Source organism: Bos mutus, chromosome 4, assembly GCF_027580195.1.
Source record: "Bos mutus isolate GX-2022 chromosome 4, NWIPB_WYAK_1.1, whole genome shotgun sequence".
In the NCBI taxonomy this organism is placed as follows: Eukaryota; Metazoa; Chordata; class Mammalia; order Artiodactyla; family Bovidae; genus Bos; species Bos mutus.
In genome coordinates, this window is record NC_091620.1 from 91752356 (window position 1) to 91775196 (window position 22841).

Genomic DNA, 22841 nt, shown 5'->3' on the forward strand with positions numbered 1-22841 from the left:
ATGTATGATAAGATATGAAAAAGCTCCTATCATTGTGCTCTTATATAAGTAGTTGATCAATAAAGTTTTGTTTAATTGGAATGTAAAAGGGCACAAAACCAGAAAAATTAGTAGCTCTTTCCATTAAAATATCCATGCCTGCAATAGTATATGGGCGGTAACAGACGAAAAGTACTAAAAGAGCTTAAAAATAATGACATAATAAAGAAAGTAAGATTTAAGGAAAAGGAAAGCTGCTAAATAAGGTATGTTGACAGTTTTGTTTATTCAGTGGATTAGAATTTAACCAAGGGGTATGTAATAAAAACCAAATGCAAAAAAGCACACCTGAGTAAGGCAGGGGTCCTTTTCTAACTCAAATATCATTTCAAAACTACTACTCAGGATTTACATGCCACGTAATTGATATAGCATCTTCCAGTCTCTCACTGTTTTTCATTTCTTCATGCTAGTTTAATTTTTGTTGTTCAGCTTCCTTTCCTTTCTCACTGACAGCTAGACCATTTTTTTGTTGTTGCTAAATTTTCTTCCTGTACTCTATGCTACCAAGGACAACTCTGTTGCAATTTAGAATGGACAGCAGGACCCTTTGGATGCAAGTGACTAAGCCCAACCCACAAGTTAAAAATGGTTTCAGATTAGGAGAGTTATTTTTGTTTTGTGTGCTGCAGCTAATGTTAGGGTAGAAGAGGGAGCTAGATGTTGAGATAGAAAACGTGAAAGGTTGTGATCTGGGTAGCTAATAAGAAACATTTGAAACTGTCTCTCCATAGAAGATTCAATAACTTTTATACATCACATTTATCATGTCTACTCTTCTCTCCCAAACATTTCTTATGTTTTCTCCACACTTAAATTAGGTACCTAAAAGGTTGATCTGAAATCATTCACAGGAAAATCAGTTATTCTAAATGGAACTTTTATTACTAAGCACATCACTTGGTACACACTTTATAAAGGAATATCTTTTAAAATATCTTCTAGAAATTAGAGATTTACATTACAGAGTTTTCCCTGAATGAATGCAATGAATGTAATTTGCTTCATTCATGAATGAATGCAATCTGCTTTTTAAAAAATACACAAATATATAGATTTAATATACTTAAAACAATTATAATAAATAAATGTATGTGTGTGTGTGTGGTGCTGCTGCTGCTGCTAAGTCACATCAGTCGTGTCCGACTCTGTGCGACCCCATAGACGGCACCCAACAGGCTCCTCCGTCCCTGGGATTCTCCAGGCAAGAATACTGGAATGGGTTGCCATTTCCTTCTCCGTGTGTATGGTCAGAGACATCAAAAAATATTTTTAAAATTTAAAAAATGTTTTTCTATTTTTTATTTCAACTTTCTACTTATTTATATTTTCCTGATAATGAATCCTTTCTTCTCTGTACTTTTCTCCTTTATTAAGTTGAATATGTTCTTATATAAGATCTTAAATGAGTTTTTTGAATGAAGCAATGCTTATATTAAATAAAATAAACACTTGGACTTAAATTTATTATCAAATGCCTGACACTCCACTCCCTGCACTGACTTACTCGGAAGTCATAGTATTTAAACCACTGAAATATTTTTACCAAATTCCCTCCTAATTTGTGTTCCCACAAAAGAGAATTGCTTAAAGGCCATAGATTTATTCAAGTCAGGGGCCCTGTGTATACCAATACTGTTTCGTATGATTCATATAGGAAATTAACTTCTCCATATTCTTTCATCTTCCACAAGAATACTCAAGTAATTGAAAGGCTGAAATTCACAAGAGTCTCTCTGGGAATATTTATCCCCCTACATCACCACCTTTCCTTTCTTTTTTTATAATGGGATCCTGGCCAAGAGAAGTGTTCTTGTATACAAAAAGAATTACCCAGAAAGAAAGTCCAAAGACAGGCTTCCACTGGGATTTGTTTATTTATGTCACTGAGGTCCTACTTATTCCTGACCTAATTTGAAAATATGAAAATATTTCTAAGTAAAGCCTCATTTAGAAAACTAAAATAATGAAATAAACTTTACTCTGCATCTGAACAGTAGGGTTTAAATAACCAATATAAGCAGAATTCCAGAAACGATTACCATTTTATGTGTATTTATTTTCCAAAACTTAACACCTTTATCCCCTCCTTGTCACCGATTAACAGCTGCAATGATAGAAACTATAATTCAAATGCCAAAAATGATAAATCTGAAGGTTCCATGGCTATAGAATACAGATTGTTTTCTACAATTTCAATCTTATTTTCCTAAGAATACGGCTTTCTTGGCACAAGAATTTCTCATTGGCCTATTGCTGGCTTCAAAACTTAACTATTTAGTAAATATCAATGACACTTCTATGCTTGTATCATATGTATATGCTAAACCCTACCAAATCCCATAAGTATTTTCAGTGAATGTGGGAATACTTCCCAATAAAAACAACAAGAGATGAAGAAGTACGTGCTCCAATTTTCTGTGTGAGTGTTAAATCCAAAATAAAGGCTTTTTTAAAAGAAGTAAATAAAATAATTACTGAGAGATTGTCACAAACAATATTAATAACATGTACATGTTTAACATAAAACTTTTCTAACAAAAATTTCATATTAAACTATAGAACTTAACTGGGAAATAAATAACACAGATATTAATTCTGAGTGAGGAGATTACAAAAGTTAAAAAATTAAAAGTCATTTTGTAAACATAATAAAGCAGCAATTATAATTAAAATAAAACTGCCACTAGAACTAGAAAATATAAACACATGAAAATATACTATTTTCAGTGCCATTAATCCCACAGTCCTGCATTCACCTTCTTTTACAGTTTTGATCACATTATAGTACAACTGCCTTTTACATGGAAAAATCTGATTATCAGGGGTAGGGAAATTGGACAATTTTAAATTCAATGTCCATACTTTATTTGAAACACAGGAGAAGCTCAAAGATATTTTAAAAGAAGAGCTGATTCTATTATATTTTAAAACATATTATAAAGCAATAATAATTTAAATGTGGTTTTGACATCTAATTTTAAATAGTCCGATGAACATGAATAGAAAGTCCAGGAAAGTATCTATAATATGTAAGAATATAATAATATGACAAAAAAGGAAATTAAAAACAATGGGGGTAGGAGAAGAAAGCTATTTAATAAATGATATTGAGGTAATTATTTTGAGGAGAAAATGAGTCAAAATTTATACTATACAGTATAATTATAAAACTAATCTGTTTGCATTCTGTCTCTCTTTATATGTACTTGTATACATTTATATATATATTATATATAATGTAGTTCATAAAATATTAGCATGAAACAGAATTGAATATTTTTGAAAGTATGATAGCTTTCTAAACTTTGAGTCAATAAAAGAAAAAAATAAGTTTGTGTTCTAAACTTTGAGTCAATAAAAGAAAAAAATATGTTAAGTTTGTGTAGCTGTTTAATCTTTAATACTAACCAAGCAGTAGTCATGGTAAAAGGAAAACAACATATTGCAGAAATATGTTTAACAAGTACAAGAGATAAAAGGTTGTTGTTTATGTTACAAAGGCCAGGGTGGGGGCACGGTGAACAATGTGACACAGAAACATAAAATTCAGAAGAAAAACAAGTCAATAACACAAACATGTACAAGGGGAAATCAAATTAATAAGCATACTTAAGAAAAAAAGAACATTCAAGCATTTTATTTATCAAAGAAATGCAAATTAAACCAACACTGAAGTGCTACTTTTCATTTAACTAATAAATACAAAAACTCTAAGAAACAATCTCCAATATTGTCAGGTTCTTAGACAAGTAAAACAGATAAACCCATACATTGCTGTTGGCAATTTACACTAGAAAGCAATTTGACAAAGCACTTCAAAAGTCGTATTTTAATAACCACATTTTTTGATCCATAAAAAATTCAAAATCTTTAACTTGACAATACCAGGCCAGAAACTTGAAAATGAGTAAATAACTCCAAAAAGGAAGGAAGGGAGAGAGGGAGGGAGGGAAGGAAAAAGGAAGGAAAGAAGGACATTTTCAAAAAGATTTTTGTGGTGATATAATTTATAGTAGCAATTGCTGTTAAGTCTAAATTTTTAACATCAGGGGAATGATTAAGTAAACTAGATGATCAAACAACTGCTCTTGAAAAATCACTCATTAAAGAGTATAATACATGTAAAGGGCAATAATAAACTGAAACAGAATAAGATCTGAAACTAAAAGAAAACAGACAAAATAAACAAGTTAGTATGTTAAGGCACAGTTTCTTTATAATTGTAGTATTTTTTATTCTATAATTAAAAACTGAGAGAAAAGTTATTAAATAAATTATTAGTAGATTTTCAAAATTAGGGATATACAGAAGGACCACATATGAGGCCAAAGCTAAAAACAAAATTAATTCCTTTGAAAGAAATTACAATTTCTGGGATGTAGTACTTATCCAAGTATTTAAATTGAGAAAAGGCTAAGAATAGTAAGAAAATTAGTACATTAAATAATGGAAACTATTTTCTCCATGGAGATCAAAAATTAAAGCTAATTTTAAGCTAAAAAACAGTAAATTAATTGGCTTATTCAAAAAAACTGGAAAACAGAAAAAAGAATATTATTTAGAAAACTTCCCTTGTGACTAGTTTTTTGTGTGTTTTTTTTCCCCCCACTTTTCCCCACCAATCGTCCCTCTTCATTCCTGTGCCTCAAAGTAGCCCTTTGGTGTCTAAGAAAAACAAGATTACAATCAGCTTTTGTGTACATTCACCATGTGGACACAAACTTTAACATTAGCTTTAAAAAGGAACACTGACGCAGAGATTTGGAAAAAAGGCAGGCTACCCTTTATATCTGTATAACAATATCTGCAAAATAATCCTTCTTCTACTTAAAATTTCATTAATGTAACCAAAATGAGAAAATTTGTTATGCCACAATCACGGGCGTTCACACAACTCTACCCGGATCAGCCACTGTGTTGAGCCACATCTGGTGTGCCAGAAACAAACGAGGAAGTGGTGTGTGGGAAGAAAGAAAATTAAAAGTTGTCAAACATATCTTTAGGCATTGAACATAATCTGTGATTCTAATTATTTTCCTAGTAGTCAAGTTAATTATCATAAAACTAAAGTAAAACTTTTTAGGCTCACTCAGAACTTCTCCTTCAATATTTCTGAAATTTGCATACATAATACTTCCTACACAAACACATATATATTAGATTATGAAATGTTCTACTATGGCCCTAAGTATTATATTATCCTACATTCCTCTAAAATACCCAACTATTTTATGCTTGTTGAGATCTGTCAATAGTTGGAGAATTGCTGTCTCAATGCTGCTGCTGCTAAGTTGCTTCAGTCATGTCCAACTCTGTGCAACCCCAGAGACGGCAGCCCACCAGGCTCCCCCATCCCTGGGATTCTCCAGGCAAGAACACTGGAGTGGGTTGCCATTTCCTTCTCCGATGCATGCAAGTGAAAAGTGAAAGTGAAGTCGCTCAGTCGTGTCCGACCCTTTGCGACCCCATGGACTGCAGCCTACCAGGCTCCTCCACCCATGGGATTCTCCAGGCAAGAGTACTGGAGTGGGGTGCCATTGCTGTCTCAATAGTTCCCTTCTAATGTGAGCTACTGTGAATATGGGACAATTTTAGTGCCAAAATCAACACTGATGAAGCCAATACATACAGTTCAACAGTGAGAAATATATTGTCTGAAATCGTCAAATAATTTCACACAAACAAAAAGTCAAGGTTAATTATTAATGTTAAATTATATAAAATGAAGGATCATAATCTTCGATTCATAGTTCATTTTTAAAAATAAAGCCAAGATATCAACGTGTATATATGGAATCTAGAAAAACGGTACTGATGAACATATTTGCAGGGCAGGAATAGAGACACAGACATAGAAGAAAGGACTTATGGACACAGTAGGGGAAGGAGAGGGTGGGATGAATTGAGAGACTAGCACTGACATATATACACTACCAAGTTTAAAATATATAGCTAGTGGGAAGCTCCAGTATAGCACAGTGAGTTCAGCTCACCGCTCTATAATGATCTACAGGGATCGGGGGTCAGGGGGATGGGGTGGGGGGTGGTTAGAAGTGAGGCTCAAGAGGAAGGGGACATATGTATACTTAGAGCTGATTCACTTAACTGTTCAGCAGAAATTAACACAACATTGTAAAGCAATGATCTTCCAATTAAAAATAAATTTTTTTAAAAAGCCCATGAACACCCCAGAAAAAGTCCAGTTTTCCTAAATAATAGTATACTGAGAAAAACACTTAAAAATACAGATGAACCTTGATCCATTAACCCAATTAGGAATGGGAAGACTGTATAACAGCTAACATTTATAGAGCACATATGATATTTTAGACACTGTTTTAAAATGCTTTATGTATATTAATTCAATTCCTTATAAGAACTTTTGAGGCAGATACCATTAGTCAGTATGCCCACTGTGCATTGAGCAAACTGAATATTAAAGATCACAAAGGTTGGTGTTGGAACTGATTTCCACCCAGGTATCTGGAGCCTATGGTCTCCACCATACTCCAACGCCTAGGCACCTTCTCCTGTGCACCATGCCTTTCCCTGTGCTGTCTCCTGTGTGTCATCTGCTAGTTTACACTATGACAGATACTTGACATGCCCCTTAAGCAAAAACAGCGTGATGATTCAAGAGACATCAGCTATACCATGTCTCCAGAAACAATTCATCTTAAAGATGATTTTGATTACAAGAATGGTATTAGAACATTTGAAATTTTAATATGATAAAACATGAAAACTTATTTACATTTCTGTAAGGCAGTATTTTTTTCTCTAAATGGGCTTGAACTTACTCAATAGAAATAAATGATTATTTTTGGGGGCTCCAAAATCAGTGTAGATGATGATTGCAGCCATGAAATTAAAAGACGCTTACTCCTTGGAAGGAAAGTTATGACCAACCTAGATAGCATAATCAAAAGCAGAGACATTACTTTGCCAACAAAGGTTCGTCTAGTCAAGGCTATGGTTTTTCCAGTGGTCATGTATGGATGTGAGAGTTGGACTGTGAAGAAAGCTGAGCACTGAAGAATTGATGCTTTTGAACTGTGGTGTTGGAGAAGACTCTGGAGAGTCCCTTGGACTGCAAGGAGATCCAACCAGTTCATCCTAAAGGAGACCAGTTCTGGGTGTTCTTTGGAAGGAATGATGCTAAAGCTGAAACTCCAGTACTTTGGCCACCTCATGTGAAGAGTTGACTCGTTGGAAGACTCTGATGCTGGGAGGGATTGCGGGCAGGAGGAAAAGGGGACAACAGAGGATGAGATGGCTGGATGGCATCACTGACTCGATGAACGTGAGTCTGAGTGAACTCCAGGAGTTGGTGATGGAAAGGGAGGCCTGGCGTGCTGCGATTCATGGGGACGCAGAGTCAGACACGACTGAGCACTGAACTGAAGTGAACTGAACTGAAACATAACAGTTGGGGGAAAAGGCACGAGTACCAGATCATTCAGATTTTAAATTATATTTAATTTACCTCTGAGTTAAAAAAAAGTATCTTCACATTGGTGCAACATGCTTCACAAGGCAAGATATCCTAAGAGGAAAAAACTATCCCCTTTAAGGAAGGAAACTATTATATGTTGTCTGGATTGTCATAGGTTACTATCTTAAGACCTAATGTAGAAGGTAAAGAAACAAGATACTCATTAAAACTATCTTGGGAAAAAAAAAAGTGAAACCTATCTACATAAAATTAAAAATCAATTGAAAATTCCAAGAGAGTTCTATGATCTGAAATTTTACTTAATTCAGGCCCAGTTCAGTTCAGTTCAGTCGCTCAGTTGTGTCCGAATATTTGCGACACCATGAGCTGCACCATGAGGACCACGTCTCCTTGTCCAACACCAACTTCCGGAGCCTACCCAAAATCATTTCCACTGAGTCGGTGATGCCATCCAACCATCTCATCCTCTGACGTCCCCTTCTCCTCCTGCCCTCAATCTTTCCCAGAATCAGGGTCTTTTCAAATGAGTCAGCTCTTCGCATCAGGTGGCCAAAGTACTGGAGTTTCAGCTTCAGCATCAATCCTTCCAATGAATATTCCGGACTGATTTCCTTTAGAATGGACTACTTGGATCTCCTTGCAGTCCAAGGGACTCTCAAGAGTCTTCTCCAACACAACAGTTCAAAAGCATCAATTCTTCAGAGTTCATCTTTCTTCACAGTCCAACTCTCACATCCATACATGACTACTGAAAAAACCACAGCCCTGACTAGATGGACCTTTGTTGGCAAAGTAATGTCTCTGCTTTTGAATATGCTGTCTAGGTTGGTCATAACTTTCCTTCCAAGGAGTAAGCATCTTTTAATTTCATGGCTGCAATCACCATCTGCAGGGATTTTGGAGCCCCCCAAAATAAAGTCTAAAACTGTTTCCACTGGTTCTCCATCTATTTCCCATGAAGTGATGGGACCAGATGCCATTATCTTAATTTTCTGAATGTTGAGCTTTAAGCCAACTTTTTCATTCTCCTCTTTCACTTTCATCAGGAGGCTCTTTAGTTCTTCTTCACTTTCTGCCATAAGGCTGGTGTCATCTGCATATCTGAGGTTATTGATGTTTCTCATGGCAATCTTGATTCCAGCTTGTGCTTCTTCCAGCCCAGCCTTTCTCATGATGTACACTGCATATACGTTAAATAAGCAGGATGACAATATACAGCCTTGATGTACTCCTTTTTCTATTTGGAACCAGTCTGTTGTTCCATGTCCAGTTCTAACTGTTGCTTCCTGACCTGCATATAGGTTTCTCAAGAGGGAGGTCAGGTGGTCTGGTATTCCCACCTCTTTCAGAATTTTCCACAGTCTGTTGTGATCCACACAGTCAAAGGCTTTGCCATAGTCAATAAAGCAGAAATAGATGTTTTTCTGGAACTCTCTTGCTTTTTCAATGATCCAGCAGATGTTGGCAATTTGATCTCTGGTTCCTCTGCCTCTTCTAAAACCAGCTTGAACATCTGCAAGTTCATGGTTCACATATTGCTAAAGCCTGACTTGGGGAATTTTGAGCATTACTTTACTAGTGTGTGAGATGAGTGCAATTGTGCAGTAGTTTGAGCATTCTTTGGCATTGCCTTTGTTAGGAATGGAATGAAAACTGACTTTTCCAGTCCTGTGTTCACTGCTGACTTTTCCAAATTTGCTGGCATATTGAGTATAGCACTTTCACAGCATCATCTTTTAGGATTTGAAATAGCTCAACTGGAATTCCATCACCTCCACTAGCTTTGTTTGTCATGATGCTTCCTAAGGCCCACTTAACTTGGCATTCCAGGATGTCTGGCTCTAGGTGAGTGATCACACGATCTTAATTAACTGGATCGTGAAGATCTTTTTTGTACAGTTCTTCTGTGTATTCTTGCTACCTCTTCTTAAAAGCTTCTGCTTCTTTCAGGTCCATACCATTTCTGTCTTTTATTGAGCCCATCTTTGCATGAAATGTTCCCTTGGTATCTCTAATTTTCTTGAAGAGATCTCTAGTCTTTCCCATTCTATTGTTTTCCTCTATTTCCTCTAATTCAGGCCCAGAGGAACACAAAAACAAAACAAATAAAATCATTTGAATCTTCTTGTAGATAGCTAGAATATGTATATTAATATATAATGATGAGTGCTGGCAGGGGTCTAGAGTTTCAACAAAGATAGCAAATAGAAGAGATTTTTCTTCTTAAAAATGTCAGAAGAAGAGAAAGGGCCTGGTTATGAGATAATAGAGAAATTATTCATTTGCCATTACTGTGAAGTATTCTGAGTACATGGACAAGGTTCATTACCAGCTGCTTAATTCTCATTTATTTTCCTCAATTGTAAATAATCAGTTGCCTAGAATGACTTCACTACCCTGGCTTTCTCAACTCTATGCAGGAGAATAATGGGAAAAATGTAAATGATGTTGCTATCAGGACACTGGTGGTAAAACAAGAGGAAAAAAAAGACAAAGACACCAAAAGGCAAGTGACTTGAAAGGAATTGCTTCCGATGGATGGGGGGAGCTGCTCTGATTGGCCACAGTCATGGACAGGATCCTGGCAGGAGTGTCATGGCTCTTGGGGTCTCTCAGAGGCACTCCTCCCTAAGGGTGGCTGCTCATGGGAGTTGGATGGGGACATGCAGTTAGTTCCACACTTTCCATCTATGACCCAGTGGCTAAGTTCAATAGGGGTTTGGGAGAGGCACAGGAAGCCAGGTTCAGCCTTGGGTCTATGATATGTTGTAAAACCCAACATTGTTTGTAATTATTATGCAGTTATTCTGAATCTGTCCTCTTTCCTATATTCGTTTATACTCTGGAATCCAAACCAAATACAAAACAAAAATTTTGGCTGGTTTTCCAAACTAATATGAAGCATGGCAAATTAAATTTAAAAAGCATTAAGGAAAACTACCTAAAGATACAAAATCTGAGATAAGGCATATGTTTAAGCAATCCCTGGGGCTTCAATAGACTGGCTATGCTACAAGGGGGTCAGGAGTTACAGCCTGAAGTGCCATAGCTTCCTGTTACAAGGAACTGGGCATGGTCCCCTATGTTTAAAATGACAGGGCTGGATCAAACTATCTCTAGGGTACCTAGCAGAGACATTACTTTGCCAACAAAGGTCCGTCTAGTCAAGGCTATGGTTTTTCCAGTAGTCATGTATGGATGTGACAGTTGGACTGTGAAGAAAGCTGAGCGCCAAAGAATTCAATTGCTATTGAACTGTTGTGTTGGATAAGACTCTTGAGAGTCCCATGGACTGCAAGGAGATCCAACCAGTACATTCTAAAGGAGACCAGTCCTGGGTGTTCTTTGGAAGGAATGATGCTAAAGCTGAAACTCCAGTCCTTTGGCCACCTCATGCGAAGAGTTAACTCATTGGATAAGACTCTGATGCTGGGAGGGATTGGGGACAGGAGGAAAAGGGGATGACAGAGGATGAGATGGCTGGGGGGCATCACCGACTCAATGGACATGAGTTTGAGTGAACTCCAGGAGTTGGTGATGGACAGGGAGACCTGGCGTGCTGCAATTCATGGGGTCACAAAGAGTCAGACACCACTGAGTGACTGAACTGAACTGAAGGCACCAACATTGTAAGATGTTGTAAGTGAAATTAACTACCTTTGACAGAACCTTTAAAAAAGAAATGAAAGCCTATATCAGTCCCACATCACCAGACAAGTCAGCCAACAGCCAAAGCAATCCCTCTTTAAGAAAGAAGAAAATGCTATAGATCTGCAGTGGCTTTAGAAATTTCTGAGGAGGGAAAAAATTATAATAAGGAATTAAAATAGCACACTAACCTCTGAAAAGATCAGATACAAGAACGAGAAGCATTGAGCTAAAGGAAAAGTAGTCACTCTGTATTATTTTTAAAATAAATGCGTCCTCAGACATACTCTTAAAAATAGTGAATCTTCGACTGCCCAATGGTGTCAGTCCATTACCAAAACTCAATAAAATCCCAAATTAGCTTGCAGATGAATTACAGCTTTTACAGTTTATACTGAATCCAGTGTGATCCTATAGACAAGATGGGCCAAACTCCTCAGAAAATGCCAAGAAACATTAGAGCCAGGCCAAAAAGTGCTAAAATGTTCCGCTGACATAGAACCAACATGAAGCTTTCACTGGAAGATACAGCCTTTGAAGTGAAGTTTTCCAGCGATCCAGCCAAAACTCAGAGATTATTGAAAAAAGCTTTCAAATCCAAAATGTTTCCAAGCAGAGGTGTCTAAAAGAGAGAGATTCTGCATGAGAATTTATCACTTACAACCAAGGGATTCAATTGCTGATCCCATTCTATCAGAGGGCTTTAATTCTTCCTGGAAATTCCTTACAAATTATAGGTAACCACAGTCTGAGCAGAACTAGAACTTCTGTGTATTTTTAAACAAGTCAATTGCTTCAATGAGATAAGTACATTATTTCCACCAGACAGATAATTGTTTTCTTGTTCAATTGCATTACATGTGTGTATCCAGGTATAAAATGTTACAAATGGAAAATTACTGAGAAGCAAAGTAGTCATTAGTGTGACTTATAAATGGAACAAAGATGTCACGAGTTTCACTAATGCTTTTTTATGTTACTGAATAAGTAGATTTTATTTTTTAATCTCCTTTAAATCTGATTGAAAACAGTGAAAGTAGATCCTTGTGCCTGATACACAATACAAACTGAACTAGGATGCCACTTGACCAACATGAACGACTAAATTTGGATACAAATAGACACAAAATAAAAATTAACTCAAGGATTAATTACTCGCTTTCACAAAGAAATCCAGAAAGTTGGGATCTGTGGGAAGTAAAAATAATTTTAAAGTATTATAATTGCAAATAAATAATATTTCTAGATTTTATTTTCTGAATAGAGGAACTGTATCTGAAAAGTATATATCAGACTGCTGTTATAACACTGCTTGTTTTCTGATCGAGTTCTTAACTGTTCAGTTTGATTCAGTTCAGTTCAGTCGCTCAGTCATGTCCGACTCTTTGCAACCCCATGAATTGCAGCACGCCAGGCCTCCCTGTCCATCACCAACTCCCAGAGTTCACTCAAACTCACGTTCATCGAGTCAGTGATGCCATCCAGCCATCTCATCCTCTGTCATCCCCTTCTCTTCCTGCCCCCAATCCCTCCCAGCATCATGAGGTGGCCAAAGTATTGGAGTTTCAGCTTTAGCATCAGTCCTTCCAAAGAACATCCAGAACTGATCTCCTTTAGAACGGACTGGTTGGATCTCCTTGCAGTCCAAGGGACTCTCAAGAGCCTTCTCCAACACCACAGTTCAGAAGCATCAATTCTTCAGTGCTCAGCTTTCTTCACAGTCCAACTCTCACATCCATACATGACTACTGGAAAAACCATAGCCTTGACCTGACGGACCTTTGTTGGCAAAGTAATGTCTCTGCTTTTGAATATGCTATCTAGGTTGGTCATAACTTTCCTTCCAAGGAGTAAGCGTCTTTTAATTTCATGGCTGCAATCACCATCTGCAGGGATTTTGGAGCCCCCCAAAATAAAGTCTGACACTGTTTCCACTGTTTCCCCATCTATTTCCCATGAAGTGATGGGACCAGATGCCATAATCTTAGTTTTCTGAATATTGAGCTTTAAGCCAACTTTTTCACTCTCTTCTTTCACTTTCATCAAGAGGCTTTTTAGTTCCTCTTCTCTTTCAGCTATAAAGGTGGTGACGTCTGCATATCTGAGGTTATTGATATTTCTCCCGGCAATCTTGATTCCAGCTTGTGCTTCTTCCAGTCCAGTATTTCTCATGATGAACTCTGCATATAAGTTAAATAAGCAGGGTGACAATATACAGCCTTGACGTACTCCTTTTCCTATTTGGAACCAGTCTGTTGTTCCATGTCCAGTTCTAACTGTTGCTTCCTGACCTGCATATAGGTTTCTCAAGAGGCAGGTCAGGTGTTAATTGTCCTTAATTAAGGAGCCTTAAAGCAAGTAACAGAGACATTAAATGACATAAAAAACAACATCAGTACTTTGTTAAAGACAGATTATTTCCAAATGGAAGTTGTATACTGTAGATGGTAACTGAGCAAAAATGACCACAGACAGTGTCTTTGTATAACAGACAATTAGAAGACAAAAAGAAGGCAGACAATTAGAATGATAAAACAATATCTAACACACAATAAACATTCTGGGGACTCAAAAAGTTCCACTTAATAAAGAAAATGTTCATTTTTAATGAATTCAGATTAAAGTTTATGCCATTTATTCCCTAACTGTTCAATAGTTTTTGTGTCAAGTATATTAACATACACAATATACATTTTAAAAATAGAGATGTCATATTTTCTCCAAACTACTTCTATAAATTCACAATACTTCAAATTATACAGCCAGAAAAAAACTGTTAAAGGACCTGGACTACAATTTAACTATAACACATTGATCAAATACCCAAAACTGATATTTGATATGCCTTAAAGGAATATGCCATTCAGAACAGAAAGTATTCTTCTAAAGTAAATTAAAAACAGGTATTGTGAGGTTATCTGATGTTAATATAGATCAAGAAACATATGAGGAGGTGCGATATAACTGAATAAAATACAGTAAACACACAGGATCATTTTCACAAGTGATTCCTCTCTTTTTTTTAATTTCATAATCTGATTCTTTAAGAAAATATTAAGAGTAAAAAATCTTTCCAATAGGAATAAAAATTCCATGAAAACTAAAATTTCTTTACAGCATTTGGAATTTAAGAAAAATGTTACTTATATTTTTTTCCTGAGTTTTTGTTTAACAGCTTTATTCATTTTGACCATATAAAGTAGTTAGGCCTACTATAAAAAAAAAAATTTTTTTAGTCACATCTTTAATATTTAGGAAGAAATTTTTTTGACCCAAAGCTACTTTTTTAGACAACATTATATAAAACCTTTGATTTATTTCATATATATTACAATATTTTGACTCATACTAAATTAATAAAAACTTTAAAAGAAAAAGAGGTGATGAAGATTAGCTATAAATTTTATTTTCTGAATTTACTCAATGCTACCTCTGCAGTTTAGAACTGCAAACATATAGATTATGTCTTTTTGACATATAGATATTTTCCCCAGTATTATTCATCTGTAAGGAATCTTAAAAATTCTTAAGCCCATCTTTACATCTTTAGGAAAAGTAATTAAAGTTCCAGGAATTAAGAGGTGAAGCATGACTCTATACATCTGCTTGACTGCCAAGTGAAGACTAGAGCAAAGGTTCTTAATTCCAGTTTCAGTCTTTTCAAAGTGGAAAAAAAAAAAAAAAGCAAAAGTGATATCCAGAGATCTTGAGTATCTGAAAACAACATTTAAAGCTGGGGAAACAGGAGAGGGTAAATAGTTGCCCTTGTGGGACTCCCATTCTAGTGTGAGAGACAGACAAACCAATGTCAAGAGTGAGAGCTCTGTCAGCAACTAGTTTTCTGTGCACTGACTCATCTTTCTCCTCCAGCCCCATAATTCCTTCCTGAACAGACTCAAATCCTTACCCTCTGTTCCTCTGTCCCACTGCCCTGTGGACTCTGCTCTCTCAAGTGACTTCTGTTCTCTCGCTTGCAGATGATTCCAAGATGCCACACCCAGTCTAGCCAACACAGCTGCCTACCTTACTGCAGCCACTCAAAATAACTTCACTTGAATCTCCAATTTCACTTCAGAGTCAACTAAACCAAAACCAAACAAATTCTCCCTCAAAACTGACTTCCTATTTTCAATTTCCCCATTTTTATTACTACAGTTATTATTCTCCACAATTCTTAGCCCCAAATTTTAAGTCAACTTTAACTCATCTGTGGCTCCTATATTTAGTCAGTCTCCATATCCTGTGTGTATTAGTCAGGGTTCTCCAGAAAAACAAAGATTTATTATAAGATATTCGTTCACACCATTTTGGGGCTAGCAAGTCCAAAATCTGCAGAGTTGACTGATGTACCAGTTTGTGTATCAAGGCTAGTTCAGTTCAGTTCAGTTTAGTCACTCAGTCATGTCTGACTCTTTGAGACCCTATGGACCCCATCCAACCATCTCATCCTCTGTTGTTCCCTTCTCCTCCTGCTTTCAATCTTTCCCAGCATCCTGATGAGTCTTTCCAGATGAGTCAATTCTTCACATTAGGTAGCCAAAGTATTGGAGTTTCAGCTTCAGCATCAGTCATTCCAATGAATATTCAGGACTGATTTCCTTTAGGATGGACTGGTTGGATCTCCTTGCAGTCCATGGGACTCTCAAGAGTCTTCAAAAGCATCAATTCTTCAGTGCTCAGCTTTTTTTATAGTCCAATTCTCACATCTATACATGACTACTTGGAAAACCATAGCTTTGACTAGACAGACCTTTGGATAGTAGGGTGATAAAAAACCAGGAAGAACCAAAGTGCCAGTGTGAAGGCTATTAGGCAGAATGTGCTCTCATTCTGGGCAGGTGAGACTTTTATTCTACTCAGGCCTTAACAAGTTGGATGAGGCCCACTCACATTACAAAGGTTCAATCTGCTTTACTCAGTCTACAGATTCAAATTTTAATCTTGTCCAAAAACATACTCAGAGAAACACCCAGAATAATGCTGGATCAAATATACTGGCACCCAGTGGCCCAGTCAAATTGATGCAAAAAATTAACCATCACACTATGATTTTACTGTTCAAAAGTTTCACGTTCTTTTCCCATCCTCATTCTCACTACCATTGTCTCAGTTCAGGTCCTACAATCTCCTACTGGTTTCCAGCACAAGGATGTAAACCAGCTCCTCCAATCCTTTAGTTCAGAGAGCACCAGGTACACTGTGGATACAATTATTTTCAAAAAAGTTGTTTTCATCTTATCATTCTTATTCTATTCCTTAACTCACAATGGCATCTTACACCAAATATATTCAATTCTTTTCCTTATAATATACTGCTCTATATAATACAGCCCTACCTGGCTTACTGACCTGTTTCTTCCATCACTCTCCTAAATCAGAACCTACATTATAAGTGGCCAACAGTTAAAGTATGCTTTTCACTTATCAACACCCTTTCTCTACTCAACATACTCTCTTTCTCTGGAAAGTACTGTGCTCTCTACTCCACCTAAACCAATCTTCTCTCTCTATTAAGATTTGTCTCCAGCTTCAACTCCTTTTTGAAGCTTTCCTAATTCTTGTTGCTGTTTAGCTGCTAAGTTGCATCTGACTCTTTGTGACCCCATGGACTGTAGCCCACCAGCTCCTCTGTCCATGGGATTTCCTAGGCAAGAGTACTAGAATGGGTTGCCATTTCTTCCTCCAGGGGATCTTCCTGACGCAGGGAGCGAACCCACATCGCCTGCATTGGTGGGCAGAGTCTTTACCACTGAGCCACCTGGGAAGCTCTATATATATGCACATACATACATACATGCATATATATATATATATATATATATATATATATACAAAATGAAATATTACCAACATATATATATATAAAATGAGAAATTTACAAAAATGGCAAATATACTACTATAAAGAATCAGAACGCAAGCAAAGAATGGCTGAAAAACAAGACATTAATATCAGCAGAAGAATAATTGAATATCAGGTAAAGCCTCAGAGGCAAAAAGCCCACAACTTGAGTGGGGCCAAGGAAAACCAGGTATGGCTGAAGACGGAGCCAAGTCACTTCTAACCAAGGGAGCTGAAGTCCATAAAGTATAGGTGAAATTCTGTTTGTTCCTTATCCATGATCCTAAAAAACAAAGATTTTCTGTAATTTACTTGGCAATAAATCTAAATGCATCTAGCAACAACAACTGGCCTAGAAATACATACAGCTGTTTACTGTCTTTATCTTATTTAGCATTAATATCTATGAATTTCACTGCAGAAATATTGTTTTTATTATGGGGAACTATCCCAGATCCCCTTGAAGGTGACATGACATGCAACACTGAGTATATGCTCCATACTATACCATTTTTAAATCTTATAAATTCTCAGTTCCAAAACACACATGGCCCCTAGAATTTTCGATAAGATTCTATGGATTTTAGATTTTGAGATTCCACAGAAAGAACCAGTCAGATATACAAAAGGATCTCTCATCCAAAAAAGGTTTCAGAGTGCATGGAAGATCCATTTAGAATAGTTTTCTTAAACGGAGGATATCTTTTCAGTGCCACACACATTCTATCATTGATCACTTTTGCAATTAGTGGCAAAGTTTCTTTTATTAAATAATATTAGTTAAAAGAAAAAAATAACCTGCCAATCATGAACTTTTACCTTTTCCCTCCCCTTACAATGCCAAGAATCCCAGAAAAAAAGTTGTAAAACTGTATTCTCTTTGCCTCCTATAACTTTAATAGATAGTTTCCTGGAATTGTCTATTCAAACAGAAAATTAATTTCCATGCACAGCTGGAAATACCACATTGGCAGGCAAGAAAAACATCAAACACCGGTAGATTAAATAGAAAGTGGAAGAACTAAAAGCCAACAAAATAGAACTTGCTCAGTAAGGTGGTCATATGAGAAAAGACTTCTGTCTGTTAATATTAATATAGGAATATATCTCTTAAGTGAAGTAGCAATAATAAAGTAAGCTTTAGATCCAGGAAACAACTAGGTGATGATATCATTCAAGAAGTTTTTCTAGTGTTGTATGAAAGAAGAAAAACTCAACAACTGTCTTGGGGATGAAAAGTCCTCAGATCTGCACAACACATTCACGGTTAATCACAGCCACCCACTTCATGGCATATAACCATGGGTTTTTTCTTTTTACTTTAGGGTGATGGAAAAGTTCTGAAGATGGATATTGGTGATAGCTGCTCTGTCTCTCACATTAGTAGAGGCTTTAAAGAGAACTTGAAAAACAAAAGAAGTACTCTTCTCTCTCCACCGACAAGATCAGGCTCTGGTGATCCATCCATCTCCCTCCACTGCCCTGAACCTAATGGGTATCCCGCTTTGTACTGACAACCATCAAGGAAAAGCAGGCTCATGCTGCCATCTGGGCCCTGCTCCCTGATGCCTAACTGCTCAGGAAATGACTTGTGTGGCCAATATTCAACTAATAACCAAACTAAACCAAGTAATTCACTTTGCACAACCATTTTAAAAACAAAGGAAGCAAAGACAGAAAACAGAACACTACCTTCAGGAACTGCCACACAGAAAGGCAAACAAAAATCCAGCAACAGCATGGGAAGGACAAAATTCCACATGGCATCCAGACAGGGGTCCCCCTTGGTTCTGCTGCCTTGATTGTCCAATTGTCAGAGAAAATTTTTTAAAAACCTCCATCAGCTCTTAGTGTATAACTGACACTTTGTAAATAACAACAGGGAGAAAGCTCAATAAAAATCAATGTGTTATTAAGTAAGATAGGAAAAAAAAAATTCTACATGAACTTGATCACTGTGTGACTTTCTAATGATTGAAAGGTTGAGTTCAAGATGCCAGAACACTTCCAGATAAAGCATACCAGAGTTCCAAAGTGGCATATTGTGTTATAAAACATGGACCTATATCTCTATTATCTTTGGCAGACAATCTCAAAATATCTCATACTTTGGTAAATTCAAAGGGATATCCCACAAACAAAGTGAGGGGTCAATTTGTTTGAATATTTATTTTTCACAGAGGAGAAGGTAAGTGGCTGCCAAAATACCTGCCACAAAGCAAGAATACAATATATATTTGTGGAACTGAACTGAAACAAGTAGTTGCTGCTGCTAAGTCGCTTCAGTCGTGTCCGACTCTGTGCGACCCTATAGACGGAAGCCCACCAGGCTTCCCCGTCCCTGGGATTCTCTAGGCAGAACACTGGAGTGGGCCGCCATTTCCTTCTCCAATGCGTGAAAGGGAAAAGTGAAAGTGAAGTCACTCAGTCGTGTCCGACTCTTAGCGACCCCATGGACTGCAGCCTACCAGGCTCCGCCATCCATGGGATTTTTCCAGGCAAGAGTACTAGAGTGGGGTGCCATTGCCTTCTCCAGAAACAAGTAGTAGAAGCTAATAAAGATTACCTGTATCAGTGTACTGATGAAATCTATCAGGTTATTGTTTCAACTTTCCACCTGATTGAACCTATGAAAAATAACTGGCCTTATTAACAGAGAAAGGCTCTGTTTTTTTCCACCAGGTATCACAAGTACCAGCACCCCACAGCAAGCTGCTCAGAGGCTCAGTGAAGACTCATCTCCCCAGAATCAGCATCTTCGACCTAACTCCTTTTAACAAAAATACAGAAATTTTAAATTGTAAGGCAAGGAATGTAAAGGATGCATGGGTGATCAGAAAAAAATTCTAATAATGAGAGAGAAACCTATTGATAGATAAGCTACCTCAAGAAGACCCACTCAAAAAAACTGGGAGTCAGCTCTTTCAATTTCCTCATCTGAAAAATGGGAAGACTCAATCAATTGCTTTCAAGCTTCTACAAGTGCTACTCATACTAAAAAAGACATTTCATATTAAATACAGTATATTTATACATATACAGAAATGTGCTTATTTATACATATATAGAAATCAACCCTTAAATCTTCCAATGTGGATGCACTCTGGTATGGTGTCGTGTGTTTTATGCTATTTCATTGTTTAACTGCAACCACTCAGTGGGTCTCATGGCACACTAATAGTTCATGACATGCCATTTGTAAAATACTGGACTAGATGATTTATTTCCAGCTCATTAAATTAAAAACCATGATTTTTACTTAGAAGCAATTAAAAAATATCTACCATTCCCAAATACTAGTTCCTCAATGAACTTTCCAAAGCCAATTCCTGAGTGAAATGATATAATCCCTACAAATTTTTGCCTTCCCTTCTTCTTCACAGTAAACACTCATGATCCTTTCCACTCAAAAAGCTTTAAAAGTGATTTTTTCAGGGTGCATGAATACTACCAAGCCTAACAGCAGAAGCCAGCAACAGGGATTTTGCAATAAAAACTTAAACATCTACCAAAGGAACTCCCTTTTACTCATAAAGAAGTACATTTGAATCTTTATAAGCCATCAGGCAACAGCTAAAGCAGCCAAAAGCCAAAACAATACTCATGGAGTGGAAGCAAACCACACAGATCTTGATTTTAATTACATAAAATATAATTCAAAGTAGTTGCATTCTCCCTTCCCAATTATAGAGTTTGTTCCCTCAAATAAGAATATTTTGACTTTCTATAATAGCATCTATTGTCACTTGTGTAGATTTTCTTAAATGGCTGCCTTCTTCCACAGCACCCCACCTCATCCCACCACCTCTCCACTATCTTCAGTAACGTCCCAAACTAGTGGGTGTGCAGGAATCTCTGGTGAAAAAAGAACTTGCTTTGAGTAAAATAATCTTCTCAATCACAATTGGAGCTTTCTGAGTATATAGCTGGGGAAAAGCCTTGTTTATATCTCAGCATAGCTTAAAATCCACCTAAAATATTATCTGATTAAAGGCATTGCAATCTTGACATGGAAAATTAACAGTATCATTTGTGCTTGTTAATGATTTCAAAATGCTTTATTATAAATCTTCTCTTGGTTCCTAAGTCTACAGGGCAAAGAATAAATATGTTCCTTATAATAACTTATAAATTATATGTATGTTTTTATAATAAATTATAAAAATAAGATTTTAATTTATATCATACTTTTTAGTTTATAAAATAAAATGTAAAGGATCCAAGTCTTAAATTTAAAAAGCACTTCGACTGATAAATATCAGAGAAATACTAATGTCAAAAAATGAGGTCCATTCTAATCCTATAATCAAAGCATTCTGTGTATTTTCCAAACTTGGCAAGACATATTTTTATTTTTAAATTTTTGAACTACTAATCCTGGAGGAAAACAACCACCATTAATTTCCTCTTCAGTCACTAGTTGTCTGTGCCATGTGTTTTTATCACTTCCTGCCACAAGGAAATACATTTGGAACAAAGAAAGATAGTCAAAAGAGAGTTCTCTAGCTTAGTCTAAAATCATTCTTTTAGGAATTGAGAGTGTAAACATATTTCAATAATAGCACTGGATGATAAAACTACTTAGAAAACCTTCACATTTCTTTATTACATGACTTCATTTAATGCTCAAAAAGGTTTGTAAAGATTATTTGGTAAAAAAACTAAGCAGGTTAAGTTAGGTAACACTTTTTCACCCACACAGCTAATAAAAACCAGAGGCAGAACTTAAATTCCTTCCATTTCATACCCAATCTCACAGTGGACACTATAACAGTTTTTCTTATATGTCTTTTGATCAAGTTGTAAGTTTTTACTTTACCCTATTTGTCCAAACCATCATGGTTTTTTGTGTATGTGTGGTGGGGAAAGTGCTCAATAGAGGTTGCAAAAGATGATAAGAACATGAGGACTAATTTATCATTTTATAGCTAAGTTGTATTCAACAGTGATTTATTCAGTCCTAGGTACTAAGTAGTACATTAAATATAGGGATCCTAAACAAAAATACAAATTATAGATCATAATCCTAGGAGTTAGTAAGAAATTTAGTAAAAACCTATCTTAGTCTGCTCAAGCTGCTGTAACTAAATACTATGGTCCGTGTGTTTTAAAGCAACTGATAAAGGATTAATCTCCAAAATATACAAGCAGATCAAATAGCTCAATATCAGAAAAACAAACAACTCAATCAAAAAGTGTGCAGAAGACCTAAACAGACATTTCCTCAAAGAATACATATAGATGGCCAGTAAACATATGAAACAATGCTCAACATCGCTCGTTACTAGAGAAATGCAAATAAAAAATACAATGATGTATCACCTCACATCACTCAGAATCAGATCAGATGAGATCAGATCAGTCGCTCAGTCGCGTCCGACTCTTTGCGACCCCATGAATCGCAGCATGCCAGGCCTTCCTGTCCATCACCAACTCAGGGAGTTCACTCAGAATGGCCATCATCAAAAATATCTATAGACAATAAATGCTGGAGAGGATGTGCAGAAAAGAGAAAACCCTCCTGCACTATTTGTGGGAATGTAAATTGATACAGCCACTATGGAGAAAAATATGGAGATTTCTTAAAAAATAGGAATAAAACTACCATATGACCCAGTATACCCACTACTGGGCATATACCGAGAAAACTACAATTCAAAAAGACACATGCACCCCAATATTCACTGCAGCACTATTGACAATAGCCAGAACATGGAAGCAACCTAAATGCCCAACAACAGATGAATGGATAAAGAAGATGTGATACATACATACAATGGAATATTACTCATCCATAACGGGAATGAATTTAAGTCTGCTGTAGTGAGGCAAATGAACCTACAGCCTGTTATAC

At 36.4% G+C, this 22841-nt stretch overlaps 1 non-coding gene across 1 annotated transcript; it reads left to right on the plus strand.

The window, feature by feature from the left end:
* Nucleotides 1-18177: 18177 nt before the first annotated feature.
* On the plus strand, nt 18178-18298 carry LOC138987679 (U6atac minor spliceosomal RNA). The gene has a single exon (XR_011464063.1). It is a non-coding gene; the product is annotated as a U6atac minor spliceosomal RNA (small nuclear RNA).
* The last annotated feature ends 4543 nt before the right edge of the window (nt 18299-22841 follow it).